The 25,559-nt window shown below is 56.3% G+C and overlaps 1 protein-coding gene across 8 annotated transcripts in view; it reads left to right on the top strand.

The window, feature by feature from the left end:
- CASZ1 (castor zinc finger 1) overlaps window positions 1-25,559 on the top strand; it is a 156,884-nt gene that overhangs the window by 32,560 nt on the left and 98,765 nt on the right. For all 8 annotated transcript variants that reach the window (XM_033843382.2, XM_033843391.2, XM_033843420.2 and 5 more), the window contains exon 2: window positions 7,437-7,591. The gene's annotated coding sequence lies outside the window, so the exon portion shown is untranslated. The remainder of the gene's footprint in view (window positions 1-7,436; window positions 7,592-25,559) is intronic.

Genomic DNA, 25,559 nt, shown 5'->3' on the forward strand with positions numbered 1-25,559 from the left:
ACTAAAATTAAAGAAAATTAAAAATTCAGCTCCACAGTCACACCTGCCACATTTCGAGTGCTGCATAGCCACACACGGCCAGTGGCTACCGTACTGGATAGCGTCGAAAGTTCTACTGGACAGCATTCTAAACGATAGAGTCATATGAGTTGTGTCTCCCCAGCTTCCTGCTTTCTGTACATGTCTGTTAATGGCTGCATAGTAGTCCACGATATGCCTGAGTCACACTTCTTATTGGTTTCAGTCTTTGTTTCTGGGATGTTGGAGCATCCTCTGGGCTCTGATTGGGCCCTCTGGGGTCGCCCCTTCCGGCACTGGTGATGTGCCGCTCTCTGATTGGTGCCAGGCAGAAAGGCATTCTGGGAGGAGCAGGGCCTCACCTGCTGATTGGCTCCCAGTGGTGGCGCCAGGGCAAGGGGCGGGGCTCTGTTTCCCCTCAGTGGGCCCTGTCAGAGCAGGAGGGGGCTGCCCCCCTCAGCCCCCCGTGCATCCCCTCAGGCTGGCTCATCCACACCCTTCACCTCACAGGGCAGAGACCAGGGAGAGGAGGGACATGCTCGAGGTAGTAATAAGGAGTGATCATGATCCGCCGCCACTGACTCGAGGGTCCCAGGTGTTCCTAGGAGCACCCCTGGGAACCCCCCAGGAGCGGGTGGCCTTTCTTGGTGGGGAACGAATGCCATGGTCGGAGCTGGCCTGGCTCCCTGAGGCCGGTGCAGACCTCCAGGTCCTGGTGAGGGTCTTCAGGCTTCTGGAAGGGCCCTGACTGAAGAGGGTTGTGAGATTCGAGGGTGGGAGTGCCAGGGTCCCAGGTGGGGGGCAGCTCCAGAAAGACCCTGGAATGGCGGGTGACCATCCTGTGACTGGGGTTCGTAGAGTGAGCGTCGGGGTGCCGGGGTGCTGCCGGGGTGGTGGCCCAAGCCTCTCCTCCAGCTGGGTGGTTCACACCCTCCTGGGTGGCCAAGGGCAGAGCTCTGGGTGAGGGGCTGTGGGCAGGGCCAGCTGGCTAAGTAATCCCCGGGGCAGTGGACAAGACAGATAGGGAGAGCCGAAACCGGACCTGCTGATGTGGCCCTTTCTGCTTGCAGCAGATCATAAAATATGGCTCAGATTTTCATTACGGGCTCTATCGATTATCTTCTGGGACGGATGAATTATAGAGAACATTAAAGTTTTTTAAAAAAGCAAGGGAGAGAGGAAATATCTGAATGAATTTGGGTGGTCGATGGCAGAAAGGGCTGAGCCACCAAGCCTGTGTGGCCTCTGTCTCCGAGCAGGGTGAGAGCCAGACAGCTCAGGGTAGGCAGCCTCTGACAGCAGCTCGCAGCCTCCCAGGCCTCCTGGGCCTCCGTGGGCCCGGCCTTGCAACAGGGGAGGCCTAGGCTCTCCTTGCCTGTGCCCTGTCCCCTCCAGGAATCTGCCTAAGTTCTTAGAAGGCAGACGCTTGGGTTGTTCACAGGTTTCTGACCCAGAAATAGGACCTTTCCCAGGCTTTGGGCCTTCAGTGATGGGAGGTGGGCCCCAAACTCTGCTGCTTCCCCTCCAGGGCCTCCTGATTCTGGAGAGCATCTTTTGTCTCCTGGGGTCAGGACTGGGACAGGATCTCCTGAGGAATGTGGATACCTGAGCCTGTTGGCCATCTCAGCTTTCCCCTACTTCATGTTCCTTCCATCGGCAGTCACTGGCTTGGAAGATTTTCGTTTTCCTTTGTAAGCTTGGGAAAAACGCATCTGGGTTGCACTGCTGTGCATCTAAGTCCAGTCTGGAAAAAGAACCTCCTGGAAGCTCATCATTCCTCCCTTGCTACCTCCCCACCCGCTTCCCTCTCCCTCTCCTTGCCAAGCAGCATGTTGCTCAGGTGTCGGACAGGCCTGGGTTCAAATCACTTCCCGGTGTGTGACCTTGGGTGGGTCACATCCCTCTCTGAGTCTTAGTTCCTCAACTGTCCAATTGGGATAATAAACTATCTCATTGGATTCTTGTGATGATTACATGCATTAATGTATTAAGGTCCTTGGTACACAGTACTTAATAAATGTGAACTATTATTATTTTCCTCCTCTACAGGGGCAGAGGCTGGAAACCTTTCCCCCGTTCTCTTCCTTTAGCCCTTTTGATTGATTTTATTTATTAAGTACTTGTAGCACATACTATGTACCAGTTACTTTTCTCAGCATGCTACACATAATACATTATTTTATCCTCATAACCGTATGTCGGAGGCACTATTATTATCTCCATTTTATTGATGGGGAGACTGAGGCACAGAGAAGTTACAGTAGTCTGCCCAGGGTCACACAGCTTGTAAGTGGCCGCTCATACCTGGCAGCCTGGCTCCCAAGCTCGTACGCTAAACCACTAAACCACTGCTGTCCCAGTGATCTGGTGGGGTGGCATGTGTGTGCACACGAGTGTGTGTGTGCACACTTGAGTTCCAGCAGCCCTGCCCTGGTGATGGTCTCTGGCTGACCCTACTTCCTGACGCTCTGTACTAGACGTGGCTCCCTCAGCTCCTCAGTGACCCCAGCATTTGGGGGGGGCCCTGTTCTGGGTGGAGCTTATGACCCCACGCCCACACTGCCCTCCTCCCCCTGGCTTTACCTAGGCTACTGTGAAAAGGTGGTGGTTTCCATGGATATCCGTCTCCCTCTGGTGACACGCCCTTTTTTGTATAACTCTCTTCCCTGGAGTTGATTGTTTTTGGCTCACAGCTCTGTAAACTCATCCAACAATTAAAAAGGGTGAGGGGTGGGGCAAAAAGGAGACAGACAGTAACTGTGGAGTGAGTGACACACAGGAGGGGCCTCTGGTGTGTGGGTTCCCTCTCTGGCCCCTGTCGGCAGCAGGACAGCACCGTAAGTGCAGACAGCCACATAACCAGCTGGCCCGGAGTTCCGCTGGCGGAGTTCTGAGAATTCACAACTCTACATGTTTCTTTCCATTGGAGCTGTGTTCTTGCCCCATTGATGCCTCCCTCAGGAATCTAAAGGGGCCCATTCTCGGAGCCACGGTGGCCATCTCCAGAGGCCACTTGAAGCCATGAGATGCCAGCTTGGACCAATTTGAATATTTGCTGCCCTCGCTTTCGTTGTGTATGTGTTTGCCCTGTTTGTGTACCATCAAATACCTGCTGCGTTGGGCGTACCCATCGTAGGCTGTGTGAGATCACAGATGAAAAATGCAGTGAAAAACACTTTCGTGCCACAACACATCATGTAGGATTTTTGTATTAAGATGTGGTTTTTTTATTGTTGTTTTTTTTCCCTTTTCCACACAGCCCTGAAGTTGGGCAACGTGCGCGTCTGTGCTCTTGTTTTCACTCCAGGTGGTTTCTGAAATCTGCTCATTAGGGCTCTGTCCTCTCCCCGCCCAGCCTGATCTTCTATCCCTTTATCCTCTCGGATGTAGATCTTCTCCTGCCACCACCACCCCCCACCGGGTCTTCTCGCCTTTGGGGAGATGATGGGTGCCACCCCGCCCCTCCCTCCCCTCATTGCACATTCATCCAGTGAAAAGCAGGGGATCTTGTGGCCCTGCTTCTCAGTCCTGCATCTTTGAGGCAGGTGTTCATTGCAGTAGGAGGTACCACTTTGGGGGAGGTAGCCGAAATCTCTGTGTACCGCCCCCCCTCAGGTAAAGCCCCTTAGCTTACCCTTTGTCTGGAGAGAAGAAATAGAAGTTGCCCCATGCCCACAGGGCCTCCTGACTTAGAGTGGCCCTCTCCCGACTGGCCGCTTGTCCTTATCCCATCAGGTGACAGCGCTGGGTGGCTCAGCCCCTTCTTTCGCCAGGAGGTCACGCCCACAGCTGGGACCCTGTTTACCAGGTGGATCCAGGGGTTCCTCCTGCGCACCAGGCGCGTCACCATAGGCCTCACCTCCCTCCAACCTGCTGCCCAGCCGGAAGCAAGCGCCTAAGCCTGGCCTTTGCCTTCCCTCTGGCTGTGATCTCTGAGTGCTTTTGGGTGGCTCTGAAGGATTTGATGGAGACCTGTTTGGAGGTCAGGAGGACTGAGATTCAGGAGGGGAAACAGCATGAGGTGTGGGTGGGTGCTGAGGTCATGGGTGGGGACGAAGAGGAACATTCAAGTGAGGTGGGCCTTGGAGTCCGTCAGCCCGAGTCCAGGCCTGGGTCCAGCACTTGCGAGCCGTGTGACCTTTGGCAAGTCCCTTCGTATCTCTGTGCCTGCCCTCCCTAATCTAGCCACAGGGATCATAATCCTTCCTACTTCGTGTTGTAAAGATTCCATGAGATCATACAGCCCTCAGCATGCTGCTCGGCGAACAGAAGGCGTCCGGAAAAAGAATATCATTGCTTCTCACATAGGCGTATTGGCAGAGGGTGTGCCCTCCACTCCCAGCATGTTCTCTGGCACATAGTAGGTGCTCAGTCAATTCTTACTGGGATCAGCTGGAGAAGGGTCAAGTAACCAAGCGGTCTCCTTGCACCTGAAAGTTATTAATTCATGGCGTTGATGGAGGAGTCAGGAGAGCCCGGGACACAGGTTGGGGCTTAGGGAAACTAAACAGAAGGGAGCGTGAAAATAGGTGATGAAGTTTTCTGTCAGAGGAGAGGGATGAAGCTGAGCCAGGCCCATCTGATTCTGACATGAAATCAGGAACTAGTTCAGTTTCACGAACACTTGCGCAGCACACCGTGGGCCAGCTGTTGTGCTAAGTGCCGGGGATGCAACGATAATTAAGACCTGGTCTCTGCCCTTGAGGAGTCAAAAATCAATGGCGGAGACAGACTTGTGAACAAATGACTTTAGTCCAGTATGGATTTAAATGCCACAGGGAAGGCTGCATGAGGAGTAGAGGGGCATATGGGCCCGCTTGGGGTAGATTCTGGAAGGTTACCTTGAAGAGACTTGGAAGAAGAGGGTGCTGCTAGTCGAGAGCGTTTCTGGAGCACTCTTAACGCCTTTCACGTCTCTTGTTGATCACCCATGTCTGCTAGGTAGGAGGGGAGAAGGTGTTATGTCCACTGGACGGGCGAGGAGATGGGCCCTGGGGAGAGTACATGGCTTGTCCCAGGGCCTACAGTGACTTAAGCGGCAGAACTGGGACTCAGACCCCTATCTTCTGATTCTTGGCCCAGTGTTACTTCCGTGCCTGCACCTGGCTTCTCACCCCTTCGCCCTGGAGCTGCTGGCCAGAGAGCTCCGTCCTTTGGGCTGTGCACCTGCTGCTGCCGTGGCCCTGGGGCCTGTGCTGTGGGAGGGCCCTGTCCACGACAGGCCCTGTGGCCTGTGCCCTGGTTTGGTAACTGGGTCAGGCTGCTTGGTTGGGGACAGTCCTGGAGCAGGGCCGCACCCTGGCAGGGCTGGAGGGTGGCAGGAGTGAGGAGGATGGAGGAAAAGGAGGCCTGGCCGCACCCTTTATTCAGTTGTCCTTGATGCCAAAGCTGAGAAGGTCCCTCTGCCTTGGGCAGGCCCCTCGTCAGCTGGCGGAGGCCGGACAAGGGCCCCACCAGGGTCTGGAAGACCCTCTTCCCCTGTAACTGGAACCCCCTTCTGAACCAGTCATGTTCACCATTTATGTGTGGTCAGACTCTGGTCTTTCTAGCTCTTTGCCTTTTCTCTGGGGAAACGTGTGTGCCTGGAAGGGGAGGAGTGTCAGCCGGCGATATAAGCAGCTGGCTGTCAGGTAGGGTAGCGGTCATTCTGTGGGATGTGGGAGTGGAGCGCCCCGCCCCCCGCAGAAGTGTGTTCTGGGGGTGAGGATCTGTAGGTTATCACCCCTTCCTCCAGCTCAGAGATGTTTGGTCGGTGGGTGGGCTGCCCCGGGCGTTAGGGATTCTGGACCAACAGTCAGGGGAGGGTCAGAGCCCAGAGGAATGAGTCTCCCAGTGGCCCTGAAGTTCCCATTAAAGTGTTTTTTCCTCTTTTTTAAAGAAAAAAATATTCCCAAACTGGAAAACAAAGGAAATCCACTTCCCCCAAATCACACGAAACTCACATTAGGGGCCTGGCGGGAATCCATGGAAACCAGGAAACCCGCTGTTAACCCTGTGTGGTGCTAAGGGGTGGGGTGGGACCTGGGCTGCTCCAAGCCCGGGACCACTGTCGCAGGCCCTCCTCGACGCTTCTCCCAGGGAGCTGGTCTCGGTGGCACTGCCCAGAGCGGAGGTAGGGTGGAGCTGATGCTGGAAGCTCTGGCCTTCGAAGCACCAGCTCCCCCTTCCACTCATGGCCCAACCTTGGGAGGCAAGAGAGGAGGGGTTCATGCACTCCAGGGAGGCCCCAGGGGATCCAGGGGCTGGGCCAAGTGGGAGAACCTGCCAGGCAGCTGCCCACACCGTGCCACACTGTGGAATCAGGGCCGGGCCCACTCACAGCTTTGGGAATACACAGGCCAGGCGCTGTGGGTACTGCAGTGCTCCGGCAGAGGGGGAAGGAAAGGACTGGCGTTTCAGCCGCCACCTTCCCTCATGCCAGCCTTGTACGCGGGGTGGGTGTGAGAGCAGACGGACAGCGCCCTCGGGGTTCCTGCAACCCACTCTCACATCCGTGAGGCTGGGACTCCAGGCCTGGGAGGTTGTGTGCCGAGTTTGGTGGCGGTGTGTCTGTGTTTGCACGCACGTGGGCTAATTTTTCTAAAAAGGCTGAAAATATTTACAGGTTTGAAGTTGAAACGCAAACAGGAAAAGCCCTTTAAAAAGTGAGTGTGGTGGATATTCAAAACAGGAATCACCATGGAAACACCACAATATTTGCTTAAATTGACACAAAGGTTGCCGGTAGCAGGGCACCAACTTTCTTTGGCCACGTTTTTTTGGCTCGACACCTATCACAATGGAATCTCCCCCTCTTTTGTTTTTTATGAGATGTAAGGGCACAGCACCAGAGTGGGGAGGGGGAAGGAAAGAGAAGTGGCCAAAATCACCGTCCTGGTAGCTGCAGGGACACCTGTTGATTCCATTTTTAGAGACTTCCCATAAGGCCATCAGGGGGTCATGGGAGCAGCTGGGAGCTGGTGGAGGGAAAGTCTGGAGGGAGCAGGAGGTTGGGGAGGCCAAGGGTTACTCTGGTTGCGTGGGTCTGATCTGGTTTCCAGTGTCAGCTTGATTCATTGTCAGGCTGACCTTTCACCTCAGGTGCCAAATCTAGGGTGTGATCACTCTGTTGTTACCTGGGGTGGCACCTGATTGGCCTATTTTTGTTCCTACCTGTTTGATTCTTTTATTAGGTGCGACGACTGCATAGCAGTTGGCTAATAATTGTGCAAAGGGTGCATTTGTTGTAGGGTCAGGCATGGCACGTACCACGGCAATGCCATCTGCAGATTGGTAGGCAAGGTCCAAGAATCTCTTACCTCGCTGGCCTGTTGCCGGGCAAGGTGTCCGAACCTTACCCTCCATTGTCCTTCTCTCTGAGTAGCTGTGTGGGTCTCAGTTGTAGCCTAATAATCTGTTTTCCTTTCTCCTTTTGTTAGGTAAACAGACCTCGCTGAGTGAAGGCAAAGACCCTCTCCAGCCCACCTGCCTTTCCCGCTGTTACGGCGTCGACCCGTCCTGTAGAAGGGGGTCCTGCAACTCTTGTGGCGTGTGTTGGAATGGACTTCGGACCCCGGCTTCTTGGGATGCAAAGGTAGCTGCTCCCCACTCCCAAGATGCCACTGGGAAACGTGGGCGGGAGCTGTGACTGACCAGGTCAGGGCTTCCTTCTTAGGGGAGGGACTGCGTAGGCCTTTCTCAGCGGTGGTAGCTTAGCCACCCCAAGTGAAAGTGAGAATTTGCAAGTTCGAGAAAAGAGCCGGGGCCTAGGAACAGGATATCTGCATTTGGGCCCTGGCTCTGTGGTCGATTCACTGCTTTTTCCCCTCTGGACCTCTGTTTTCCCACCTGTAAAAGAAAGAGGTTGGAATAACTGTCCCTGAAGAATCCTCCCAGCGTTACCATTGTATGACATTGAACAGGGCCAGCAGTGTGCAGGTTCTCCGGGTGAGGCCTGTGCCCTGGCAGACACTGCTCCTGGAGCTACGTGTCAGGTCATTTCTACACACCACCTCTGGGAACGGTAAGTCCAGCCTGTCTGTGTGTGCAGCGACTCCTGCTCTGCTGTGAGCTCATGCATGACTTGCTGGGGCTCTCCTGGGGGCCCGCCAGCCCAGGCAGGACCCTCCTTAGAGAAGGGGCCACAGGTATCTTTTGACCCCGGCTCAGAAGTAGCCCTTGCTTAAGGCAAGTGCTTACACCTGGGGTGGGTAGCCTGTAGGGCTGGTACTGTCAGATATTTACCTACAGGTGTCAAACTTGGCAGTTCTTGGGGTGGAGGGTTGACACACAGCATGTGACTTACCATGTATTGATCATTAGTCAGTATTCTCTCAAGATCCGGAGGGAACCAGCCCAGAGGGGTTGGGTGTTGGTAAAGTTGACAGCGTCTTAGGGTGGGGGCTGAGGCTGAGGGCCGAGAGCGTGGCTGGGAGGGCAGGGCTGGGGGCTGCTTCTCTTGCGTGTGCCAGGCTGGAGTCTGCGGCCCCGGCTCACCCACCTGTGCTCTCCCTCCCGTGCTCTCCCTCCATGGGCGCCAAGGCCAGACGTGTCCTGCCCCTCCCTCCAGTGGCCAAGTGCTGCAACTCTGGACTTTGAACTCGCAGGGAGGAAGCACTTGCAGAGATGTGTGCCTTGCTGCCCACTGGGGTGTGAGTGGTCCCCAGAGCTGCAGGCCTGGTCATTTGGGGCCATGCCACCTCGGGAACTAGCAGAAGCCCTGGGTAAGGCCTAGAGATTTGCAAATCAGATGGAAATGTGGCGTTTGGTTGTGGTGGTGGAGCAACCACGTGTCTGAGACTCTTCTTCCTGGTGTCCAGAATGCGATCACCCTCCAGGAACTGGTCCATCCACATTTAAGATGTACGGCTGTTGTCCCCTGATGGCGATGGGGCCGTGTAGGCTGTTGGTTGTGCAGCCCTCTGGCCGGGTCAGCACCGGCACCTGTACTTCTCTGCTCCTTCCCGGGCTCTTCTTGCTCCACCCTACTTCCCTGATGATCATGGGTCTTGGGATGGCAAGCCCACGCGTCTTTGAGCCTCTGGATGATCTCCCCAGCTCCCTGTACCCCGTGCGTGAGCAGGTTGCCAGAGTGCCTGTGGAGCCCCTTTCCAGGGGGCAGTGTTGGCCGGTTCTGTCCTCAGTGGCAGGCTTTTTGTTTTCTTCATTCCCTCGGCAAAACACGCCCATTAGTTTTTCCCTTTCTGAAGTTTCCACTCATGGTTGACTCCCAGGGGCCGTGCCGGCTGGGATTTGCACCCGGCATGGGGTATGGGCTCCCTGAGTCCTCTGGGACTCCTGCATCCTGACACCGGCCGTCTTGGGCTTGATAATGAAGCTTGGGAACTCAGAGGGCTCCAAGTGGGAATGTCATGGCCGAGCCCCTTCTCACTCACCCGGCCCTTTGGTCACAGGCTAGGATCCTGTGTGGCAGGGGTGACCCGTGGTCTCAGAGGTGGCCTGCCTTACCACACCAGAGTGTGGGCTTGGGGTAAGTCTGTGCTCAGGCCTGGTCTGCAGGCCTGATCCTGTCTGACTCAGATTCTCCCCACTTCTGGCTATGCCACAGAAGATCTGGTTCTGTTTATTCAATAGTTATGGAGGGCCTGGTGTCTTCCGATCACTAGGGATAGAGTGATAAGACGACCGGCTCTCATGGAGTTCTGGTTGGGTAAGCAGACAAAAAACCAACCCACAGAAAACAACAAGGAAATCATTAGTGTGGAATGGAAATGGATGCGGTGGTGGGAAGTGACTGGGCAGTCAGAGGAGGCTCCTTTGAGGAGGCGACAGTTAGCTGAGATGGAAGGATAGGAAGTGGATAGCCATCCGAAGAGCGGTGGAATATTTCAGCAGGGGAGAACTAGTCTGGAGGAGCTGAGGCTGAGAGCTCAGGGAGCTCAGGGGACAGAGAGAGGCCCCAGTGCTGGGAGGTGGATGGGGTGGGGCTGGGGTATGTAGGACATGATGTGCCAGGGGAAGTTGGGACTTTATTCTTTGGGTGACAGGCAGCTGCTGGAGGGTTTCAAGCAGGGAGGTGAAGTGATCTGATTTTGTTTTAAAAAGATGGCTGGGGCTGCCGTGGTGAGAACGGATTGGCGGCGGCACGGGCAGAAATGAGGAGGCAGCCGCCTGAGTGGGAGTCTGAATTCAGCCACTGGGTTAAATTCTGCGATGGGGCTTTTGGTGATTTTAGGAACCAAGTGGAACCTTTCTCTTCGCCCTGGGAATGTCCCACAGACAGGTTTTTGTTGTTGTTGTTCCTTTCCTCCATTTGACATCAGTAAAAGTGGCTGAGACAGAAGGGGGAAATGGGGAGAAGGGGGCAGGGTCCATGTGTGTTTAAAGGGAAAGTAAAGTGGTCTTGCTGATGGATTGAATGGGGGAAGAAGAGACAAGACCCCAGGGTGACTCTTGCCTTCCAGGCCCCCGATGCCTGGCCCTGCGTCTCCTCTCTCTCACCTGACAGTGCCAAGGGGAGAAGCACCACCCCGGGCGCTGTGCTGGTTGCTAAGAAAGCTTGCTGGAGGGCATTAGGCGCCCCTGGGTCAGCACCATGTGGAGGGAAGGCCCAAGGCCTGCTTGCACCTAGCACCGATTTCAGCAGGGACTTTCCAGCTCACTGTCCTTCTGGCCCTAAGATGCTGCACTGAAGACTGTTTCGTGCCTTTGCTCCACGGGTTCTGTGCTGGGTCTGAGGTTGGGCCTAGAAGCTCGTGTAGTTCCTCTCACTGTGGCTTTAAATATGATCTCTGTGCCTGGATGCACAGAACCTCAGCTGATCAGCTTTAAGAGCTGAAAAATGGGTTTGTCTAAGACCCCCTCACTTCCAGACGGCCAGCATAGTCTCCAGCCCCAGCTCATGGGCGGGGGTCCTGGCCGTCTCTCCACATGGAAAGTCTTTCCACAGTTCACAGTGTGAATTGCCCTAGGTACCTCATCAGACTTGACCTAGGCCACTGTCCCTTTTTCCAGGGTTCCTGAGCTGAGGCTCCACTCTCCTGGGTCCTGGTATCATCTGCTTGGGCCAGGACAAGGCAGGCAGTCCCAGCAGCGATGCTGTAACAGCCAAGCCATCCCCGACCCCCCTGGGTGGGTGCTGCATAGCCCAGACAGCAACCAGAGCCTGGCTGGAGTGAGTGTGAAGCTGTCCCGGCCGGCTGTGGAGTCCCCAGTGAGGACTTGCCCATGCTGGCAACATATTCACAGCGATATGGGCCAGCTCAGCCCTCCAGGAAAGCTCTGGAGGCCTGACCTCCGGGGGGAGTGACAGGAGGGAGCAGAAGGGCAGGCTGGCGATGACGTCGTGCGGGGGGTGATGGGGATGTCCCAGACGCGCAGCTGGTGCCTCTGGCTCTAAGGGGGTGTCAACCAGTCTTCCTGGGTGTGTCTGCCGGCATCAAAACACTGGGCTGAGCCGTGGGGGAGGGTGCGTCTGGGTGGGCAGGCGTGTGTGTCCGCGCATGCATGGGAGGCTCTTCTGCTTTCTGCCTCCATGGCCTGCACTAGATCCATGGCCTTCACTCCTAACTGGACTGGACAGTTCTAACTCCGTCCTCCAGGGCTTTGATCTGGTGTGGGGCCGGCCGCTCCAGAGCCTGCAGCTGGGGTGGAGGCGTGGAGGGGCGGCATCTGGAGAGGGAGGTCCTGGCTGAGGGGAGCGGGGGCCCCTGTCCTCCACCCCCCCACCAGGTGACACCCTGGATCAGTGGACTCCAAGGTCGTAGCCACTTTGTACTGGGCAGAGACGTGATGGGGAGATGGTGTGGGAAGAGTTACTGATCCTTCTGGCTTGTAATCTGTGTGAGGATTCTGCCTGGTGTTGCCGACATCCCTGCCTTGGGCCTCCTTCCCCAGGTCTCCTTTGTGCCTCCCGCCTTCCTAGCAGCGTTGGAAGCCTCTGGGTTCCACCAGGCACAGACCCAAGGGGTGAGGGATTGGGCAAGGCTGGCAGCGCCTGCCCGCCTGGAGCTACCCAGGGTGATGCGCTCGCTCCAAAGGGGACAGCGGCCCATGGCTTTGGGAGGGTTAACATCTCGTGGACGAGGGGAGAAGCACTCTGCCCTGCCTCCGTCCTGTGACCTTGGAGCCTCCACAGGAAGAACACGCTGGCGTTGGAGAAGCGACGGCAGGTTTTGCACACGAGGGGAGTCCCAGTGGCTGGGAACGCGTCATCTTCTCTTGCGGATCTTCAGGTTCCCCGTTCTGTCTTCTCCCAGTTTTCCTGACCTCTCTGTTTCTAGAATCCACCCAGGTATAGTCCTGGTCCGGGAGAAAGTCCTTCAGCCCAGAGGATACCACGCTGAGGCATGAGGCCGCCCCCCTGGGCCTCCCCACACCGTCAGCTGCTGGTTCTCTGTTAAATCAGCCTTGGGGATGGTCCCCACCTTCCGCTCACCACCCAGTTTAGTCTGGTTTCTTGGCGCTTCAGGAGTAGGAGCCTTTTCTGACCCTGAGCCGCCTTCTGGTAGCCTGCGCTTGGGACCCCTGCGGCCCTGGGCGGTTGAGGGGAGGGAGGGTGTAATTAATCACTAGTTTCTTCTCCAGAAATGCTAATCGGGAAAAGCAATTAAAAGTAACTTTTTTCCCTTAGTAATCTGTGTTGAGAGCTGGTAATGAAGTTTAGGGCCGTTGTGACTCAAATATTTCAGCTTCACCGACTCAAGTCAAAACAATCCGAGCCCAGGAGTTTGCCAGCAGCAGAGCTGGGGCCGGGCAGCAGCTGGGAGCCCTGGTGTTCCCCCTCGTCACCGTCGTCCCACCCCGTGCTGTTTCCCGGGCAGAGAGAGTAGCAGTCCCAGCTGGTAGGGCAGGGTTGGGGTGGCGAGGAGATGGGTCCCCTAGGACATCCCTGGGAGGCCCAGAGCGTGGAAATGCATCTAGGGGATGCTAGGACCAGGATACAAGTAACACTTGGTGTGCTGCAGAGCCAGGGAAGGGTGGGCTCGAATAGCATTGTGGGGGAAAAGTGGGTGTCTGGGGAGCCCACTGAGGTCGGCCAGGGCTCAGCCACATGGGACTCAGAGCCAGAAGAGGTGGTGGTCCAGATCCTGACCTCTAACCTCCAGGCGTTCATTTTTCGTTTTCGTCCGTCAAGCATTACTGATGTTTGATGACACTACAAACCGGGTTGGAACTGCAGCAGTGAACCAACAAGGCAAGAATTCCTGTCCTTGTGGCATTAGCATTTTCGTGGAGGGAGGCAAATGATAAATGAGTTAAAGCAATACAGTAGATGTTGGATGGGATGTGTGTCGGGGAGAAAATTGAAGCACGATTGGGGGATAGAATAGAATAGGGAGTGTGCGTGGCGGTGGATGGCTCGTCAGCTTAGGTGTGGCGTCTAGGGAGGGCGTCCCTGGGATGGTGACATTTGGGTAAGGACAGAAGGAAGTGAGGGAGCGAGCCACCCTAATTAATATCTGGGAGAAGAGGGTTCCTGTTGGGGAACAGCAAGTGTGAGCTCCCAGAGGCGAGAGCACCCCTGGCACGTTGGAGGACAGCAGGGAGGCTGGTGTGGCTGGAGTTGGGGAGATGTCGTGTGAGGTCAAGGGGGTCGGGCGGGGTGGCCCCCAGATCCTGCAGGCCTTGGAGCCATCGTGAGAACTCAGGCTTTTGCCCTGAGTGGAATGAGAAGCTTTTTGAAGAATTCTGAGTGACGTGATCTGCTTGGGCACAAGCTCTTTATTAAAAAGCAAGACCCACTGTGGCTGGCTGCTGCTCCCATGGGCCGCCTGCGCCCCCGTCCAGGTGCGTCTGCACGAACCCCCGAGCCCCCTCCGAGGTGCTCTCCTGAGCGGACGTGAGGAGCGCAGAGGGGCTGTCAGCAATCGCCCTGCCCCAGCCCTGCCGGCCGCCACAGCCCCACCTCGGGGAGCAGTTCAGAAACGGGGTCTTGTCGCTTTAAGCCGCCCCCAGCCCGGCTTCCCTGGCCTGCTTTATCTGAAGTCCAAGCGTGTGTTGTTCCAGGACCGATCTGCTTTAGCTAATTAATAATCTGACAGGAGCCACCCAGGGGATTAGCCGCTGAGCCGAGCTCCACCAAGCCCCAGCAAACGAGTCCGGTACTCCTTGGGGACATGGAGGTGACTTTGGGGGGTGCGGGGAGAGGGGACCCCCACAGGTGAGCCATGGTGTTGGGCAGTGCAGTAGTGGCCAGTGAGGGGAGAGGGCGGGTGGGGGACAGTTCTGCACAGGGCCCCTTGAAAGGAGACTGCTGTCTCGAGACGGGGGGGGGCGGTCTCTGCCCCCTCGCTTCCAGTCCTGCTTGCCCACCAGAAACCGACCCCACCGGCCAGGTGCCACCTGCTGAGGAGTGGGAGAGCATTGCCCAATTTAGCGAATAAAAATACAGGATGCCCGGGGAGATCTGAGTTTCAGACAAACAGCAAATCATTTTCAGTGTAAGTATGTTCCATTTTCAGTGTAAGTATGTTCCATGTTCCATGTTTTGGACATACTTACACTAAAAAAAGTATTCGCCGTTTATCTGGAATTCAGAGTTTGCCAGTGGTCCTGCGTTTTCTCAGGCACCTCTGAGCACCTAGGGCCAGAGGCTGTGGGACTCCCTCCCTGGAACAGCCTGGAGCTCCCTCTGGAAGAGGCAGAGCCCTTGGGGGGCTGTTTGGGGGCTTGGCAAGCAGGGTGGGGCTGTGGCACAACGACCCCCTCACCACGGTACGGGGAGAGGAGGCTGGAGCGAAGGTCAGCCACCTGCCAAAGTCTCCAACCTCTGTTTGGGCCCAGGTGGCCCTTGCCTGAGTGGAGTCCAAGTTCCCTCCAAAGGCACTGTGGTCCCCGGGCTGGGGAGCAAGTCCCAGGACCACTTCCGCCCGGTGAGTCTGGCGTCTGGGATCAGTCCGTGGCGTCTCCTGAGGTCGAGGCCTGAAGTCCGTGGGGTCATCTGGGTTAGGTGGTCATCCGCTAACGGCATCTGCTCTGAGCCCAGGGAGAGGACGGAGGGATGGCTCCCTGTGTGGGAGGGGCCAGGCCAGTTCAGGCACGAGGTCAGGGACAACAGCCTGCTCTGCAGGGCCACCTCCACGTTGTGAGGCCTCGCGGCACTGACCAGAAATACCCGTCTGCCCACGTCTCTGAGCTACCTTCAAGGCTGCCAAGCAGCCCCTTGCCAGCTTCTTAGGGAGGGTGTGCTATCCACTGGAACTAGGCTGCCTGGGATGTCATTCCAGGGGTGGGGAGGGGTCCTTATTGGAAAATGTGATGGCATCCTTACTGCTCCCTCTCATGACCTCTCTCACCCGGGCTCCATTCCCACGGGTCAGAGAAGTCAGGGCAGCGAGAGGGGACTGCTGCCAGCTGGTGGTAGTCCAGCCTCCTGCAGCCAAGGGGCCTGATGCCCAGGTGGGCACTGCCCCTGAGGTGCGAGCTCTGGCTCCCGCTGTGTTCTCTGGGAGTTAACAGCATCCTGTGTAGGGAGTTCTTTTCTCCCCCAGCCCCGGGCTGCCCTCCTCCCAGCCTTTCCCGGCACAGCCAGCTGGGGAGTCTTGTGGTGGGAGCAGAAGGGGGCTAGGGGTGCCGAGCCAGGGGGAACCTCTTCCGCTTCCCGAGCTCTCAGCCTCTTCCCCAGCGTGCCCCGCGGTTTGGCCCTGTTTCGCAAGCCGTCTGCTGCCCATGCTGCCTCTGACCGACATCGTTAGCATGGGTATTTATATTTCATTAACGACATTAAGCCCAAATGGCATTAAAAGCAAAGCTGGTGATAAATAGCTTATTAATAAACAGGGAGTGCTCCGTGCTGCCTGGCCTCTCCCAGCCCTGCATTAACCCTTGCTGCCCCAGATAAAGATGCTTCACCCCAAAGATCATCCCCATGAAGATGGGCCCGGAAGAGCCGGTCACCTGTCTGCGTTCTCCTGACAGCTCTGAGGTCAGTGCCTCTTGGATCCTGGGCGGGCCAGTCCTGGGTCACTCGGGCTCACGAAACCTGGCCAGACCCCTCACAGCTTCTGATCAAATCATCATTACCCTGTCCTCACTAGTTTCGATTCTGGGCATAAAAAATTCAGGGAATGTGGCTTTCTGGGCTGTAAGCTCAGATCTTCCCCATTACTTTGTAGCGCTGTCTGAAAGGAAGCTTATAGAATATTTCGAATCAAAAAGAGTGATGCTTATGAAAATAACAACAACAGTCATGATCTCAGTGAACGTGTCCTGAGCGTAACTGCGAGCAGGCCTTCTGCCCATCACACCACACGCACCAGCTCCCGGCCACCCCGAGGGTCGTCCAGCTCAGGCTCATTTTTTACGTGGGAAAACCGACGCCCAGAAAAGTGAAGCAGGGTCACCAGCTAGAGCCCACGTCACACAACTGCTGGCACCGGGGCACAGGCTGCCGAGCGATGCTGGGCTCCAGTCACTGTGCAGTCTTCCCCGAAGCAGGACCTGTTGCAGAGGGCCATCCCGCCTCCTGGGCCTCGGACCTTCCAGGGCTTCCCAGCTGCGGCTCCAGCCTTGCTTGACTCCAACTCCTTGCCCTTGGGACCCCACTGCTCTGTTACTCTGCACCCCTGCCTGGGCCTAGTGTCCCTGCACAGGCTGGCCGTCTAGAGGGCACAGCCATGCACCTTGCAGGCCACCACCCCTCCTAGGACCTAGAGGTGCCAACAGAAAGCCAGTGGTGTGTCCGTGGTGCTGTAGAGGCCCCAGTAGGCTTCTGCTTCTGGTTGGAGCAGCTTCTATGTGATGCCCTCCTGCGGGGAGGGGGTACCGGCCAGGCCTTATTTGTTTGGGGTTTTAAGTTGGAGTCTCTTGGATGTAGAGCCATCTCTTAACATTTCCAAGAAATAGGGGCAGACTCAGCCCTGGGTCCCACCCGCACCGATCCCACCTCAGCTCCCTAACTGAACTGACTGAAGGCAGGAGGAGAAACTGGAACCTGTCTGAACTTCGGCCCCACCTAGAACTCTCAGTCCTGCGAGCCTGAACCAGGGTTCTCACGTCCTCCCTGCCCATCTGGGGCTGTCTGGGCCCAGGCCTGGCAGAAGGGGAGAAGGGGCTCTCTCGGGGTTTTGCAGCATAGAAGGGAAAGATGGAGGGGAGCCTGAGGGGAAGATGCCGTGTGGTTCCAAGGGGAGGATGGCGGTAGAGGGCGCGTCGCTGGGACCATCTGGTTGTGTCTGGTGAGCACCTGGGGAGGATGGAGAGCTAATTAATTATCAGGACTCCTGCAGCCTCTGCCAGGGGCCTGGACTGCTGCTCTCCACACATTCCCAAGCTGGGAAGGAAGTTGGTGAGCAGAAGCCACAGGGCTTCTCATCCAAGAGGAATTCCACTTATCCCAATGGCTGGAAGTCTGACCACCTGCCGCAGAGCAAAGCAAGCAGGAGGGGAGCGGGCAGGGAGGCCCTTCCTGACTGACACGATAACTGGGACTGCCTCGGAAGGTCGGGTTCACTCCTGCTTCTCCTCCTGGGAAGACCTTCCAGCTTGCTGTGGCCGTGCAGGCCTCGGACATCACAGCAGGGCATGGCAGGTGGCTGGGAATGGGGTCATGCTTGTCACCTACATTACACTTGGCGTACATTAAACCAGCGCCCAGAGAACCCAGTACAGAGCAACAGGGGGAAAGAGGTCAGCCAGGCCTGCCCCTGCCTAGATCTAGTGGTCAGACAGGAGAACTAGTTGGGAGAAATGTGTGATGGAGAGAGACAGACTTTGGAACCAGGCCGACCTGAGTTGCAGTCAGGCCCACCGTTCTGTAGATGTGTGGCCGTCACTTCACCACGCTTAGCCTCAGCGTCCTCCCCTGTAAAATGGGCACAGTAGTACCTTCTTTGCAGGAATGTCATCTCTAGAGTGCCTGTGACAGGGCCTGGGACCCTTAGATGCTGAATGAGGGATAGCTGCCCCCCTGTTGCTGTTAGACCTACTCCTAATCTGTTGTGTTAAAGTTCTGTTTGAGAAAGGGGAGAGGAAATGGCTAAAGAGTACAGTGTATAATACAGCAGGGCATGGCCTGCCACTCTGACTGGGAGGCCAGTCCACTCAATGGGGATTCTGGAGTCTGTCCTCCTGTGCTCAGCTTAGAAGGGGCAGGAACAGAGGAGAGCCTGTGAAAGGGGAGCACAGTGTACCCCACTCTCAGCGAGTGCCCGTTCTAAAGGGGAGCCACGTGTGGGTGTGACACTGGTTCCAGGCAGCTGTGGGGAGCAGGACAGGGGCCTTCAGCGTGGTTGCCCCTGCTGCCTCTGATGCCAGCTGTGGTGAAGCAGGGTCTCCCTCTCCCCCACTTGATTGTGCCCACTTGTAGTGCACTGGGCTTTGGTCGTGAGCCCACTTCACCATCCTGCCACCGTGAGAAGGCAAGGATCGGGACGCCAGCATCTGCTCCCTCCTTCACGTGGGCTGGGGTGTGTTCTCCTGGGCTCCTTCGCAGACTCTGGGTGGAATGCCTCCCTTCTGACACTGGGGCCTGGCCTTTGTTATGACATTAGTGGAGGCCACTGCTTCCGCCACATCTGGCACATGCTGGTCTTGGCACTTAGCAAGTTCCTCCCACATGTGGGATTTGATTGGCCCACTGGGTTCTGTCTGTATGAGAGGCAAGAGCATGGACACACACCCTGTGCAGGCCGCGACCTTCCCAAGCACAGCGGATCCTTTTCTTCCCAGCTCCACCCTTAGTCGAAGGTCACCTGTGTTCTTCAAAGGCCAGAGGCCGGAGGGGGACTTGGGAGGGGGTCACGGAGTGGCTGGTGCCTCCTTGCTTTCCTTGCCTTGGTGGAATGGCACAGCGGCCGGGGGTTTCGGTCACATGCCACTTGTCACCCAGAGGATTTCTGAGAGCGCACCTCTGGTTAGGAGGGTCCCTGCGGGGAGAAGCCTGCTTCGCCCACAGGATCTCAGAGCCACCCAACTCCACACAGGCCCAGGAGAGGGGCTGGGGAGGGGGTCGCAGCCTGAAGAGAGCTCCAGGGAGTGGGGAAAGTGCTGCTGAGTGCGAGGGTTGGTCCGTGGCCAAGGAGCTGGGCCCTGTGGCTTGATGGGCAGATCTTTGAGTGGGTCAAAGTCCACTCCAGACCCAAAGCTTTCTCCTGTCCTTGCTCCCTTGACTGCAGGGCTGGTAGAAACAGCTCACCTTCCCCTTGGCCCATGGCGCTCTGACCCCAGGCCAGCCTCCGTGGGCTGGAGCATAGGGAGGCCCTGGGAGAAGGACCCCAGACCTGGGCTGGCCCTTGCTCGGGGTGTACAGTGCCCTCTTGGCTCTGTGCCAGCCTCCACAGTGGGCAGTGCCCGCCTAGCACGCTGATGCCCGTCACAGGCAATGGTAGCCTTCATCTGAAGCCACTGGACTTGAGGGGAGGGAGGAGACCACATGCTTATACCTTCCTCGGGGAGCTTTCGCCTACTTTCATTTTCTTTTCGCCACTATTTTTTCTTGGGGTCTAATTAAAGACTTGGAGCCACTTACAGCCTGCGGTTGGCTTTTATTTGGGTCCTTGGCAATTACCTCCTGCCCTAAAATAAGTTTCGATGGAGCAGGGGTAGGAGTTATCTTTTTAGCCAAGTTCTCAGCTTTAATTTTGCCGTGTGTATGTGTGTATGCGCATGTGTGTGTGACGGAGTGTAAAGAGGCCTTTCCTCCGTCCCCTTTTCCAAATCCTGCCTCCTACCCCTCCTTCTCACTGTCCCCATCTCAAGTGTCCTGCGGCCAAGGCTGAGCCTGGACAGCAGGAACAGTATGTCCTCAGCATCGCCCTGCCTGGAGGCAGCACTGTGACAACAGGCAGGTCAGCTGCTGACTCTGTCCCAGTTTCTTCACCTGTGAACGGGGACAGCCGGGCTGGGCCCGCCAGAGGCTCCCCTGCTGTGCTGCTCTGGAAGGAGACCTCTTGCCACAGTGGAGTAGGTCATCCCTGGGGTGTGGGAAGCAACCACCAACGCCAACAGGCCGTGCTTTCCCCTGCCGGTCAGCACGCCGTGTGGATAGCAGCGTGTAATCATGTTCCCCAAGCTCTCTCCCCGCTTTACCCTCCTTGTCCTCCCGGCCACCCTGAGAGCAGCGTGATCACCCTCACTTTATAGACGAGGCTCCCTGCAACCAGAGATAATTAGTGGCTTTTCTGATGTCACTTGGCTTATAGGGGATAGAGCCTTGGGATTCAAACCCAGGTCCTCTGATCTTCCAAAACCCACCAGCTGCATAACCAGCTGCATAATCTGCGGGACCCAGTGCAAAATAAAAATGCAGGGCCCCTCTTTCTAAAATTAAGAATTTTACGATGGCAGCTGTAGGACATTGAACCAAGCACGTGCCCTTCTGAGCGTGGGGCCCTGTGTGACTGCGTGGATTGCCCACCCAGCAAGCTGGCCCTGCCCGCACCCCCTTGAATCCCCTTCACCTGTTTGCCTCTGTTCCCACCTGCCTGGTGAGGGGGCAGGGAAGTTACATAGGGGCCACCTGTGTTCTGTTTCCCTGGCCTCTGTGGCTTTTCCCTGCAGATGCAGTGCTCAGGTCCTCCCCGGTCTGGGCCTGTTGAGGAAGCACTGTACCTTAGCATGATACAGGCTTTCTGGGCTTCCCTGAGCCTCTTAGGGTCCTCTAGGCCTATTTAAGGCCGCCTGAGACTTGAGGTCAGTCAGAGGTGAGGAAATCAAAAAAAAGGACAAAGAGGATTTGGCAAGAACTCTCCTGGGGTGGAGGGTACAGATTTGGGGGGATCAATCCTTCCAGTCCCACTCAGGAATTCTACAAGGTCTACAAGGTCTCTGTCAAACTTAAGCGTCAGGTGACCTGCCGAAGTATCCACGTCATGCAGGGTTCTAATTGCTGTGTTTGGGGTAGAAGGTCAGGCAGCCATCCTTGGGCTAACCTGGAAACTTCCTAGCTGGCTGCTGGGGACTTGGAGTAGCCTCGGAATCTTGTGGGGTTCACAGAAGTTTCCCAACAATGGGTGGCTTGATGGAGCAAATGGCTGGGCGTGTGTCCATGGGTACACTGGCATATGTCTGCGTTCTGGTGAGGACACAGCTCTCTGTGTGCTGGACAGCTATTTAAATAAGAGCTGTCAGGCTCTTGCCAGCTTCCCTGGAAGGAGCAGCCTTTGCCTGCCCATCTCGGGACCACGGACCTTGTCAGTGCATGCCTGCCCTTCGTCTGTCCTGCTAAGAAGGAGAAGAAGCCTGGGTAGCAAAGTCCTGGAGCGAATAGCACCCGACCCCCGGCTCTCCCTGCTCTTCTGCTTCCTTCTAGATTCTAGACCTTGGGTGAACTTCAGGATGAAATGTGTCCTAAAAGCCACAGCAGCTGTTTTTATAAGGGGGGGGATCAACTTTATCTAAAATGGGGGGGACGGGTGGGGGTGGGAATCCCATAGGCAGAAGTTCTGAGGCGCTTTGATCATAGGAGGGAGAGAGTGCCCGAGTTTCCAAGGACTGATTAGATGGCATGCCAAGTGTATTAAATTTTGCAGACATTTTAACAGCAATATGCTAGATAGTTGGGTGTCCCCTGAGGCAGCTGGATTTTTTATATCCTTCACAGAAGGTCGGAACCCTCTTCTGCCTGCCTCCCCCCTCCACCCCATGCTCCGTGCTTCTGTCTCTCTCTCACCCTCCCTTTCTTCGACAATTTTCCTTGCTTCTTGCTCTCTGCTCATAGAGAAACGAAATGACACCTCTGGTCCCTGCCCAACAGAGGGCATTCCGTCCCTCCTGCCCTCCTGTCAGGAGATAGGGGGTCTCCAGGGCAGGGGGTGGGTACGAATGGGGGACCTGATTTCTATTTTTTTCTTCCTTTTCCCCTTCCTTCTTCCCATTTTGGAGACGGTCATAAGACCTTCTCCCTCCCTGCTTATTTTTATAGGAAAAAAAAGGCAGGAAAAGAATCCATCTGGCATATGAATAATTGAAATGGCTCAACTCTGTTCCTGTTGCTGCTGTTTCTTCTCAGCTCCCCCGGCCCCCAGCCCATCCCCCTGAGTGCGGGTCTCTGAGCAGAGGGTGTGCGGGCATTCTTAGAAGGTTCTCGGCAGAGGCCCAGGGCCCTCCTTAATTCTCAAACCCTTTCTCCCCGTGAATCTCTAGGTGTGGGTGGGGGGCATTTGGACATGGGGTTGATTTTCCTTCTCGTGCGGACAGCCGGCCCCTGGCTAGAGTCTCTCCAAATACCACTCTAACTAGAATGGTTCCTTCGGCCCTTGGGCCTCAAGGGACAGCTTCCCCTGACCCTGATTTCCCCGAGGGTCCTCCTGGATTGTCCGGTTCCAAGCTCCTTTCCCCCGGTCCCCACCCCTGTGCCCTCGGCTTCAGCAGCCTGGGGGCTCCTGTTTGGGGCACTCAGGCCTCTGCGGGGCTCACTGCACCGCCGTCTTAGCACTGCCTCCAGGGGGCTGCTGCCAGCCCGCACACCGCGGCGCGAGCTCTAGCAGCTTGCTCAGAGGTCTCGAGTCCTCGCCCACCCACTCCCCTTCCTCTCCCGCCCCTCACCCTGCCCAGCCAAGGGCTTTCGCATTCTTCACTCCAACACAGCCTTTGGGTCCGGAGCCGCGAAAGCCAGAGATTTTTAAACTTCTTTCCACCGAGTTGGAAAGTTGGGAGAGTTGGGAGAAAGCACAGTGGTCGTAGGTTGGGGCAGGGGCAGGGGTGGGCAGGTAACGGACTCAGCCTGGCTAGAATCGGCTGCCCATTCCCCTTGCGGAGGCCGGACCAGCTGCACGCCGAGCCGCCATGTCCGGGCCGAGAATCCACTGTCTCTTTAAAACCATTTAGAGGAAGAACTTTAGTGCATTAATTCTAGATGAAGATGGGTCTCCAGATGACAGGCTGATCCACGTTATTCCCCATAAGACAACTTCCCCTCTCTCCCCCTCCCCCTCCCACCTTCCCGCCCCCTCTGCCCAGCGCTTTGCCGTCATCCATGGCTTGTGGACGCTGACCCGGGGAATATGTGCATTACGTTCGAAAAGTCAGTACTTCTGTGTGTCTGTTTGGGACCTCATGTTTGTGTCACGTGTGAGGTATTGACGTGCAGCCGTGGGTCCTGTGGTTGTAAAGTGCTGTGAGCGAGTACGTATGCATTTCCGAATGGCCCTGGGGGGTGGGGGGAACGTGTGGGTCACTGCAAAGTGGTACGGGGCGTGGGGGGGGGTCCCTTTCCCTGGAGCTTTCTGGGTCAGGCACATTAAGGCTCGTAAAATGCCTCCGCAGAAAGAGGGTGTGAGCAGCACCGAAAACATTGGAGCTTTTCTGGGTTTGTAAAAAAAAAAAAAAAAAAAAAAAACTACCCACTAAGCAAAAAATAATGCAGATGAAATTCAAATCAGATTTGTTAATATATAACTATAGATGTGTGTGTGTATGTGTGTATATATGTCATTTATAAAGACTCCTACACATGCTGTAAAAGCTGCAAAATGTCTGGCATTCCAGGGCCTGGTACGAATAATTAGATATTTATATCCGATAAAACTGGTTTGATGGGGAAATCGTTTGCCTCCGTGCGGATTCTCAGTTGAGGACGAGTTTCGGTGGTTGGGTTTGTTTTTTTCCCCCGACAGTAAAACCAGGCATTTGGCACCAACAAGTGTATTTCCCGTAAATACCTAAATCTCTCTTTTTCCACCGTGGGCTCTGCTAGATGAGCCCTGTCCTGCCAGCCCAGCACTGCTCTCCTCTCCTGCCTTTGCATTTTCGCTGGAGAAACGTGTGTGCGAAGCCCCCTCCCGTCACCCTGAGCCCGAGCTCCAGGCCTCGGATCGGGGAGTCAGAGCTTGTGCCCCTTGTGTCTGTCCCAAGTCCCCACCCTCCACCCACTGCCAGCCTCGGGGCCCACGCCAGCGGGTCTTCTCTCTTCTTGTCTTTGCCCTTTTTCCTCTGAACAGTCCGTGGAGCGGGGCGTCTGCTCTCGTTCCTTTAAGGCCCAACCTAAGTACTTTTCTGATTTCTTTGATTACCTTCTACCCCCAGTTTTCAATTTGTCTCCCCGCTTGCCTGAGATCTGCTTGACCTCCTGGCCACTGCCTGCAGGGCCTCTACCGCAGTGTGGGGCGGCCCTGGGGAGCCAGTCTGCCTCCCTGCCCGGCTCGGGGAGACCCCCACCCCACCCTTGTTTCTCTTCCATCTGTTTCACAGTCGGGAACAGATGGAGCCAGAAGGAGCCGTGGATGGCTGTGCCCGCCCTCTCCCATTCTACGGATGGGGAGCTGAAGCCCCGAGTGGGGCAGCTGGGGTTCCTCATGCGTGGTAGAGGGCAAACTGGGGTGGGAGGCGCCGCTCCCTGACTTTCAGCTCGTGCTGGGAGTGTGGATGACACAGACCTCACCCTGCCCCTCGGCAACCGTTTCTCTGAGACTTGGACCAGTGGTCGCACCTCTCTGAGCCTTGCTTCTCTGTATGTGTGACTTGGAATTGGTCATTCTCGTCTGTACAGTCGCTGAGAAGAGTAAACGAACCAACACATGACAAGCTCCTAGGCCCTTCCCCATAAGTTGGTGGTGGTCAGTGTTTACCCTGATTGTAAAACGGCAACTCGCTGTGACCCAGGGCTGAGCCTCGCCCACGAAGGCGACACCCACGTGGCAGGATTGCCTTTGCCCTGCCCCTTTCTCCCTGTGAGAGGCCTGTCACCCTTTTGGGAGGAGCCCGGCTGGGATCAGAGCACCTTGCAGCTTCCCGGAGGTCAGGCCCTGAGTAACTTCAGCCAGGAAGGAAAGGCCGGGAACAGTGGAGGCAAAATGCATGTGCTGGAGTACTGAGGTCTAATCAGGAACTGTAACCCCAAAGAGAGGGCCCTGGGGAAGGGGAGGGGTGGACTGCAGCGCAGCTCAAGGGCTGGTGCCATTGTTCTGACAAAGGCCCTTCAGATCCAAGATCTGAAGTCTCCTGAAGGGTCTGTGGGAGGACAGAGTGGCCAAGAATGCTGGGAGAAGGGGGAATGGGCCCAGTGGGGGTGGGGGGCGCCCTCTGGAAAAGGTCTGTTAACCCAAGTGGGAGCAGTGAGCTTAATTACAGAGCGGCGAATGCAGTGAAAATAGACAGCCCTCAATGTGCGGCTGGGGCTGCTGAGCTGGGCCACCCTGGCCACGCCAGCCACGCGCCCCCCGCAACTCCCCCCCCACCCCGCTCTGGGGCCCGCCTGCCCTCCTGCACCCTCACCAAGGGCACTGTCCTCCCAGGCGGTTCAGGCCCCCGGGAGGATGTTCCCGCCAGTGGCACACACAGAACGGCCCCACGTGCTTCATCTGCACCTGCTCCAGAGAGCAGGAGTGACCGACCAGAAGCACACCCAACCAGATCGCACGCGTGCATCTCCCGCAGCTGTAGGTTTAACACACACTTTACACAGAGGGGATCGGCGCCTGGCCTGAAAATAAAAGCGCCCTTCAAAAGACTCTTGGGTGTCCTGTTTTTTTGTTGTTTTGTTCTGTCTTTCTTTCCTCTTTCCCCAAAATTAAAAAAGAAAAGAAAAAGAAAAACTCAACGAGAGGCAGAGCCTGAGCTTCCTATGACTGGCTCTCAGAGAAGCCAGTCAAATCTCCCCTTGTTGAGAACATTTTGACAGCATAAAATAGCTGCCGGAATGTGACTTTAGTGAAAAGTAAAAA

This window comes from Tursiops truncatus, chromosome 1, assembly GCF_011762595.2.
Source record: "Tursiops truncatus isolate mTurTru1 chromosome 1, mTurTru1.mat.Y, whole genome shotgun sequence".
NCBI classification, from domain to species: Eukaryota; Metazoa; Chordata; class Mammalia; order Artiodactyla; family Delphinidae; genus Tursiops; species Tursiops truncatus.